Raw genomic sequence first — 9347 nt, 5'->3', positions numbered from 1 at the left:
AAGAGTAAAGTCTGATTCACTTCAGTACATCTTAGAAATAAGGTATAACTAAGAACTTTACTAAAAATCTGTCATTATTCTGAAGTTTACTTTTGAATGAGTTCATGCACGAGTCCACCTCAACTGTTTTGTGCTTATTTTATGTATCTCGTTTTATCCTGGGAAGCAGGTCGCTAAACACGGGTGGTGCGGGGCGAAACTGCTTTAAGGAGACAGTTTTCAGGACTCGAGATTAAAACAAATCTTTGTTTGTTTTCTCAAACTCTTCTCCTAATTTAATTGTTAATTCTTATATGCTCATGTGATTAAAGAATTAGTAATGTTCTTGTGAATTAGTTATATATTCAATATATATATATATAATAATGTCTTTATCGTACAAGATTGATAACATGATTAATATGTTTTCAAGCATGGGATCGTAATTGCTAGGGGTTTGCCACAAATTATTATGGACATAGCTAGTTTAATATTTAATTTGTGTCTAGTTGTAAGAATAAAGTAATGGTCCAAGGTCTGTTATTGTTAATGGTTTGTACAGTCGAATAAATTGTGTTTCATAAAATTATTGTTGAAAATATTTTTATTAGCAAGAGAAATTACCTGTGAGGATTGCTTGATCCACTCGTAAATGTAAATGGTTACTTGGCATCTCAACCATTCTCATATCGGCTGGAACATTTAACTGCAAGACATGCAGATAGAGGCGCATAATATTAATAAATCCGAGAAAATATGACAGAAGCTGATATTGTAATGTTTTACTGTTGAGCTTTGATCTTCTTATTTAATCTCAGAACTAAACTAAGAATGAAAATGTACTATTAGTAGCAAAAGTTCCAAATTGATGGAATTAGGTCAGTAAGGTTATCAATCGTTTTTCATAACATATGACTATATGAGTTTGTTGGCTATATAATTATAGGCACATTTTACGATCACAATTACTAAAAATTTGGCTAATTCATCTTTCACTGCTCTTACCAGATCCCAACTGAGATACAGTCTTCACAAGATACCTTGCAACCTACAAAAGGAGACTCTTCAGTGTAAGCAATATTTTTTTTAACTCAAATAGAAAGCTAGTAACTATATTGTTTGCATCAACTTCATCTACAACTGAATCAGTATTAACTAATGTTGAGTACCTGTAAAAGCAGCACTATACTGTCTCCTTCATATGTACAGGCAGGTATGTATACTGCAAAAAGCTCAGGAAGGCCACTGCTACAGAGGTAGCCATGCCCCCCACATAATTTCCGACATTCTTCAATAGCATCCTGGACCAAGATTGGATAAGTTTTCCAGACAAATTTACTCTAAATTGGAATTTTATATTGAGATTCTTTTAGTTGTTTAACATATGAATTTATAGTTTTCTTAAAAAATGAAGCACATTTAGTAAATTTATTATAAACTATAATTTACTTTTTTAGGGAAAAAGTGATGTCTAGGATTCTGTACATGTTTTCCATTCCAAATATAATTACTAAAACAAGATAGTCATTTACTTTATAAAGAAGAAACTATTATAGGTGAGGGAAAATGAACTTGGTAATATCCTTTCAGTCGGGTAATTTGCTTTTGCTGTTACATATAGTTGAGAATCAGAATGGACTTTCTATTCGCAGACAGACATGAAGCTGCATTTAAGATATACAATTAGTACATTCTCTGCCAATTATATACTTCAAATGGGCAAACAATAAGCAGAGGCAAGAGCAAAACAACATCGAGGAACCAGAGGAAGAGTGATTGAAAATACACGGTTCCGATTCTAAAATGAAAGGCGAATTAACACACTTGACATGGATTATTTCAAACTGATCAGTAAAAGTCAATAAAGAGTTGGTAACTGATTAAAGCTATAAAAATTTATCAGACCAGTATACAATTGTTTGATATAAAAGATAGCAGTAGAAATGGAATTATTAACTTACAGCAGCGGCGGACGTGGTCAATGACCTGAGCCCTGCAGTACATGCATGAGCCTCCTGCAATGTTGAGAAGTCATTTACCTTCAATCTGTGACACATCGCCATACAACCATTGTAACCATTCAGCAACGAATCTGAAGGCATAAGCAGAAGCCAGCAATGGAGAAAGTCTGGTTTGCTGAGTTTTGTAATCAATCACCTGAAAAGGAAGAATGGAAAAGCATTATAGGCTAAAATGATAACGAACCCATCTCAAGGAATGAAACATAAGTCTGTTAATCATCAACGACAATAGGAAAATAGATGAGTAGTCAACACCATCAATGCACACTTTCAAAAGCTAGTATTCACTTTACAACTTAATTTAGGGTGTTCAATTTACCTGAGTCTCTTGTCCACCATTCTGCGAACCAAATTGTCTACGGACACAACTATACCTTGTAGCAATAGTAACTGCTCTGGATAAAGCATTTGAAGCATCCTTTACAATTTTTTGTCGGACATATACCATTGTCCCATAAATTAGCTGGCGTGGAACATCAGAGTATGTACACTTTCTTTCTTTCGAAACCTGCAAGACTCTGAGGAGTTCAAGTAACATCAGAATAAATATCAACTTTTTGTATGTGTATGTACGACAATAGTGGAAAATTAGAGATTAGGATTGACATACCGCATCAACATTTGATTTCTTGGTATACGCACATGATTAAAACTTAACACACCATTGTCCATTGTGTTGTAAGCTCCATTTCCAAATTTTGTACCAACATCACCAACAGTTATGCCCGGAAGAGGCAAGTGATCCTCCAAGCTCCGCAGTTAGACAATAAAACCTTCACCACACACATGCATGAAATTCATACTTGTTTTGCTAGGTTATCATTCAAAAACTACATTTCAAGTATTTTCCAGAAAAATGATGGGAAAAAGTTGTTTTTGTTATTACCATGTACCCCAGGGTCTTGACCTTCAGTCAAAAGACGAGCATAACAACAGCATGTGTTGATACTTTACCCAAACCTCCCGGCCACCACTTTTAAGATTTAGTGAACAAAAGATAATAAGTGATTGTTTAAGAAAATAAATCAAAAATAACCTGAAAGTTAATTAAGCTAGATTCTAGAAACTGAGCAAGATCATTTCTTTTTTCATAACAAAAATAAGACAAATATATAGGAGTACCAATGGCAGAACATGCAGTGGCACTCTGCAGGTTTTGCAACCTGTGCGCTAATCTAGAAACTGAGCAAGATCATTTCTTTTTTCATAACAAAAATAAGACAAATATATAGGAGTACCAATGGCAGAACATGTAGTGGCACTCTGCAGGTTTTGCAACCTGTGCGCTAAGTAATTGACTCAACCTGTGAAGTGTTCAAGAAAGTAGTATATGCGACATAAATTATCGAACTCACTTTGCTTGATGTAACTGTTGGACTATGAAGTACAAACTCGTCCGTTTTGGAATCAAATGTGGCAGTGGTTTCAAGGCCTTGCACATTGGATCCATGACCAAGCTCAGTTTGTGTGTAGCAGCTAATAATTTGCATTGTCTGGGCAAGCAACAACCATTTTTCTTGTTGTTCATCAGTACCTTGTCCTTTTATAGCAGGAACAAACATTCCCTGGACGGAAAGAATAGGGATGATACAGTATGGTCCGCAGAAAAATACACTAAAATCATTTTGAACATTATACTTTATTTGTTTTTTCTGAGCAAAAAATGATGGAGAATGTGTTGTTAAGATTTCGAATTAACCCTAAATATCTCTTTGAAAATGAGTACTTGCAAGTGCATAGATGCAGCTGTTGCTGCTAGTATCAACATTGTTATTGATGCCATGAAAATTACAGGTGATAGAGTAACTTGATCATAGGAAGTATGTAGTAGGTAGTAGCCCCCTTTATTGTCTGAAGCAATAGACAGATAAAGGGGATGCTAACAAAAATCTAAGCACATACAAGAACGGAAAATATATACCAAACCAACAAAGACATACTAAAAAGACACATCAACACTCAAAACATATACTTTCCCCACTTGGAGCAAATCCCATGTAAATTTCGGGTGCATTGTATTATTACCGTTTGATGGAGCCTGAGGTTTTGGCTGGGCAGGCATAGACATTGCCGGTACAGGATCAAAGGTCTCCCATTGAGTTGTTATGATCTAACATAAGGTTATAGGTTAAACACCTGCTATAAATATAGATATGAACTGTATGTGTAAACTGAGAAACCAAAAGCTTTTACTCCGTGAAAATGTTCACCAGCCTTAATAATAAACTAAAACGATTACAAGATTATATAGAAGAAACCCATACGTAGATGGATGCTAAAAATCAGCAGCAAGATCCTAAAAACATGCTAACAACCAGCTGACCAAATCAAACTATTAAATAACTAGATACCACAACTAATACTCGATCAACTTATTCAGACAGCAAGATTAGATTACCAAAAATTTCCAACACATTCCCCCCTAATCTAAGCTTGCTTATCCAGGTTCTTGATTCCCGGGAGTTTCCTCATTTCTGCAAATTTCGTTGCTGCCAGCACATCTATGTGTTTATTACGCCCATGAAAAACAGGATTCTTTGCCAAATCTATGGCTGATTTGTTGTCAATGTACAGCATCACTGGTCCCGGATTTATATCAACAATTTGACTTAATAATTTCTGCAACCAGATGCCTTGACACGCTGCTGCAGTTGGAGCCATGAACTCCGCCTCACACGTCGACAGTGCTACACATCTCTGCTTTTGCGAAATCCATGTTATCAAATTTTCATTTAGGTAAAATGCCATTCCACTGGTATTTCTCCTATCAGTACAACTGCTCGCATAATCACTATCAGAAAACCCTGTCAACAAATGATTTCCCGACCCCTTTGCATATCTCAGTTCGTATTCCAACGTGCCTTTTATATAGCGTAGAACTCGTTTCGCAGCATTCCAATGTAGAACAGTTGGTTTCTCCATAAACCGACTTATTAACCCCACGGCGAAAGCAATGTCAGGCCGGGTGTGCACCAGATATCGTAGTCCACCCACTAAACTTCTGAACGTGGTCGAGTCAACTGGTTTTCCTGTTTCATCTTTATGCAACACAACCTTGGGATCCATAGGATAATTTGTTTCATTACAGTCTAGCATACCTGCTTTCTCCAACAGTTTCTTAGCATACGCAGTCTGCTTCAGTTCTATGCAATCCCTTCGCTGCTCTACCTCTATACCGAGGTAGTAAGTCAGTTTGCCCATATCACTCATTTCAAACTCATCATGCATTTGTTTCTTGAACTCGAATATATTAGCAACATTTGTTCCCGTTACCAATAAATCATCAACATACACCCCTACGATTAATGACTCATTTCCTTCCCTTTTAGTGTACACGGCATGTTCATACGGACACTTTGAAAACCCTACTTTCTCAAAAAACTTTTTCAAACGTGCATACCAGGCTCGTGGAGCCTGTTTCAACCCATACAAAGCTTTCAACAATTTATAAACCTTGTGTTCTTCGTTTTCCTTTTCATAGCCTTGTGGTTGTTTTACATACACCTCCTCATATATATCACCATTCAAGAAGGCTGATTTAACATCCAAGTGATGTACCTCCCATCCATTTTGTGCAGCCAAAACTAGTAAGAGTCGTACTATTTCAAGTCTCGTGACCGGAGAAAATGCCTCTTCATAATCGATTCCTTATTTTTGAACATATCCCTTCGCGACAAGTCTCGCTTTATACTTTGTAATTACTCCATTTGCGTCCCTTTTAATCTTATATACCCATTTCAGTCCGATGGCTTTATGACCTGGTGGTAACTCAGTCAACACCCAGGTTTTATTTTTCTCGATCGACTCCAGTTCATTAATCATAGCCTTCTTCCACTCAACTTCTTGGTTTGCTTCATCAAAGTTGTTGGGCTCCTCAATACTCAGCAGTAACAAGTCATCTGCAATTTCAATTTGTTCTGTGTCGTCATAAATCTCGCTCAATAACCGAAAGTTTCGAGGTGCACTGTTGGTGGTTGAACCTGTAATCGAACCAGCACTGTCTTCACTTGCACTTAACTCTGAATTCTGATTGTGACTTGCTTGAACTGGTGTAAGTGGCTCCTGTTCTTCAGTACCAGTTTGCGAGCTTTCCTGGTAAGCACTTTCTTGGTGAACATTATGAATCGTGATAGTGCCACCACTCCCAACAGTTTCAGGGAAATTTAATTCCGTATCTTCTGATGTCTTCCAATTCCAAAACTCCCTTTCGTTGGACATTGTATCTCTACTAATGTGCAAAGTGCCGCTGTTAGGATCAAACAACCGACTAGCCTTAGTTCCCGGTTCTTTACCCAAATACACCACTGCCTTACTACGATCATCTAACTTGCTCGTATACACTGATGGAATCTTCATATACACAATGCATCCAAACACCTTAATATGGCTCATGTCAGGCTTGTGTCCACTCCAAGCTTCATATGGAGTTCTTCCTTTCAATATTTCAGTTGGTAAACGGTTTAACACATGGACTGAATGTCGCACTGCCTCACCCCACATATAAGATGGCATATTAGAGCCTCTTAGAAGACTTCTTGTCATCGCAACTACTGTACGGTTTCTTCGCTCCACAACTCCATTTTGTTGTGGAGTGTATGGAGCTGTAAATTGTCTCTGAATACCTACTTCTTCACAATAAACTCGAAACTCTTGACTACAAAACTCTCCTCCTCTGTCAGTACGCAGAATTTTAATTTCACTTCCAGTTTCTTTTTCAACTAGTGCTTTGAATTTCTTAAAAACTTCAAACGCGTTACTTTTCAGTTTAAGCATATAAACCCATATCTTTCGGGTGCAATCATCTACAAACAGAAGAAAGTATCGATTACCTGCCAAAGTTGAGGGAGAAATTGGTCCACATATATCAGCATAGATCAACTCCAATGGTTTCTTAGCAATGAACATTGCCTGAGATGGGAATGGTTTGCGTGCATGTTTTGACATTAAACACCCCTCACACTTCCTTGTTGGTTGTACAAATTTAGGAATTCCCAAGGCCATTTCCTCCTTTGACATTAGCTCCATTGCTCTGAAATTGACATGTCCAAGTCTATTGTGCCACAACCACGTTTCTTCCTCCACCTTAGACAATCCACATTCAGGTTGAATCTCCTCAAAGCTTATCTTATAAAGTCTGTTTGCAGACCTCCTCACTCTCATTAGTAATGCTCCTTTCTTATTGTAGATCCTCAACTGATCCTCTTCCAACACTACCTTGCTTCCTTCCTCTGCCAATTGTCCCAAGCTCAAAATATTATTGCACAGGGTCGATATATAGTACACATCTTTCAGTTTCCATTCCTTGCCATTCTTACATAGAAACAAAATCACTCATTTACCACGAATGGCCACTGTGGATCCATCCCCAAACCTCACCTGTCCCGTGACTGTTTGATCTAGTTCCTTGAATTTTGCTCGATCTCCTGTCATGTGTTGGCTAGCACCGTTGTCAAGATACCATACTTGTGACATCTTGGCCTCTTCACTGCGTTTACTGAGCATAAGATCCACCTTTTCTTCATTCAATAACACCATGTATGTATGTTTATCTTCGCACTTCATCAACAATAAAGCAGGCTCATCCTCTTCAGCCTGAGTCATGTTTACCTCTTGCTTTTGTTCCCTGTCTCTCCAAGGCTTTTTACATTCATACGCATAATGACCGTATGCTCCACAATTATAACACATTACAGTGCTTTTGTCGCGGTTCCCACGCCCGCCATTCTTTGCCCATCGATTTCTCCGTGTTTCTGAATTCTCACCTCTATTCCTATTTGTCTTGCTCATCCACTCTTCTTTAGTCAACAATAGTTTTTCACTCAAGTTCTCTCTCCTTGTCCATTCCTCCTCAGTAAGCATCAGTTGTCCTCCTCCATTGTCACTTTGTCCTTTAATTCGCTCCTCATGTGCCTTAAGCGAACCAAATGCCTCCTCGACCGTCATCTTGTCAAAATCCCCAAATTGTTCAATGGTAGACACAATTTGCAGATGCTTGCTTGGCATTGCACGAAGCAATCTCTTCACCACATAACTCTCAGACATCCCCTCACCCAGAGCACGGATGTTAGTCACTAGACCATTTAGTTTCATACAAAAATCTTCTAATTGATCCGAGTCTTTCATTCTCAGTGTTTCAAACTCGCTTTTAAGCGTTTGAATCTTGGCTTTCTTTACGCGATCTGCACCTTGACACATAATTTTTATTTCTTCCCACGTTTTTCTTGCAGTCTCCTTTTCTGCCACAGACAAAAGTATATCCTCGGGTATACTTTGGTAGATTGCAGCGAGTGCGATCTGATCCTGCTTCTCGTCAACTGTTGATTATTCTCCTTCGCTGATTTCTACAGCTTTCCACACACCATGTGCTTTCATAAAGGCCTTCATTTTCATGGCACAAGCGGTATAATTACCCCTGGTTAACATAGGATAACTTAAACCGAGTGAACCCTCCTTCACCTTTGTTTTCTCTTCGGCCATTCTTGACATATACTTGGGCATACAGCGTTGATATCAAGCTCTGATACCAGATATAGGTTAAACACCTGCTATAAATATAGATATGAACTGTATGTGTAAACTGAGAAACCAAAAGCTTTTACTCTGTGAAAATGTTCACCAGCCTTAATAATAAACTAAAATGATTACAAGATTATATAGAAGAAACCCATACGTAGATGGATGCTAAAAAATCAGCAGCAAGATCCTAAAAACATGCTAACAACCAGCTGACCAAATCAAACTATTAAATAACTAGATACCACAACTAATACTCGATCAACTTATTCAGACAGCAAGATTAGATTACCAAAAATTTCCAACAAAGGTGAAGCCCAAAAATGTTTCCACCAAAAATAGGATTTCGAACACAGAAAGTATTGAACTTCCTTTGAACAAAGATGAACTAACTGAAGTACCTACACAGAAAGTATTGAACTTCCTTTAAACAAAGATGAACTAACTGAAGTACCTACGGATGAAGGAATGTATATATGTGATGCCTTTTGTTCAAAAGTCTCTCATACCCCTTACCTTTGTGTGTATAACCTATCACAACCCCGCACTCCACAATTTCATAACATTTTCTCGAGCCAATGTTCAAGTACCAGGTGCCAGAGAGCAAACAAGTGTTATGCCCGTGGCTGCCGCGGGTGATCATTTTTGGAATATGTCTGTTCTGACCACGATTCCGCTAATAATTATAGAATGGCAAGTGCTTTGCCATTCCGAAGAACCAAGATAACGAACTTGAACTACTAACGATAAAAGAAAAATCCAGATGTTATGAATATATAAGGTATAGGGGTGCATAGGTGCTCCACATAGGGGAACATCGTTGTAGGAACTATA

General features: G+C 37.9%; 1 pseudogene; it reads right to left on the bottom strand.

Annotated features, from left to right (window-relative positions):
• Positions 1-598: 598 nt before the first annotated feature.
• On the bottom strand, positions 599-4068 carry LOC141693969 (peroxisomal acyl-coenzyme A oxidase 1-like; annotated as a pseudogene).
• Positions 4069-9347: the final 5279 nt, after the last annotated feature.

This window comes from Apium graveolens, chromosome 1 (genome assembly GCF_009905375.1).
Source record: "Apium graveolens cultivar Ventura chromosome 1, ASM990537v1, whole genome shotgun sequence".
Taxonomy (NCBI): domain Eukaryota; kingdom Viridiplantae; phylum Streptophyta; class Magnoliopsida; order Apiales; family Apiaceae; genus Apium; species Apium graveolens.
The sequence above is the reverse complement of the archived record's forward strand: the minus strand, read 5'-3'. Positions and strand labels throughout refer to the sequence as shown.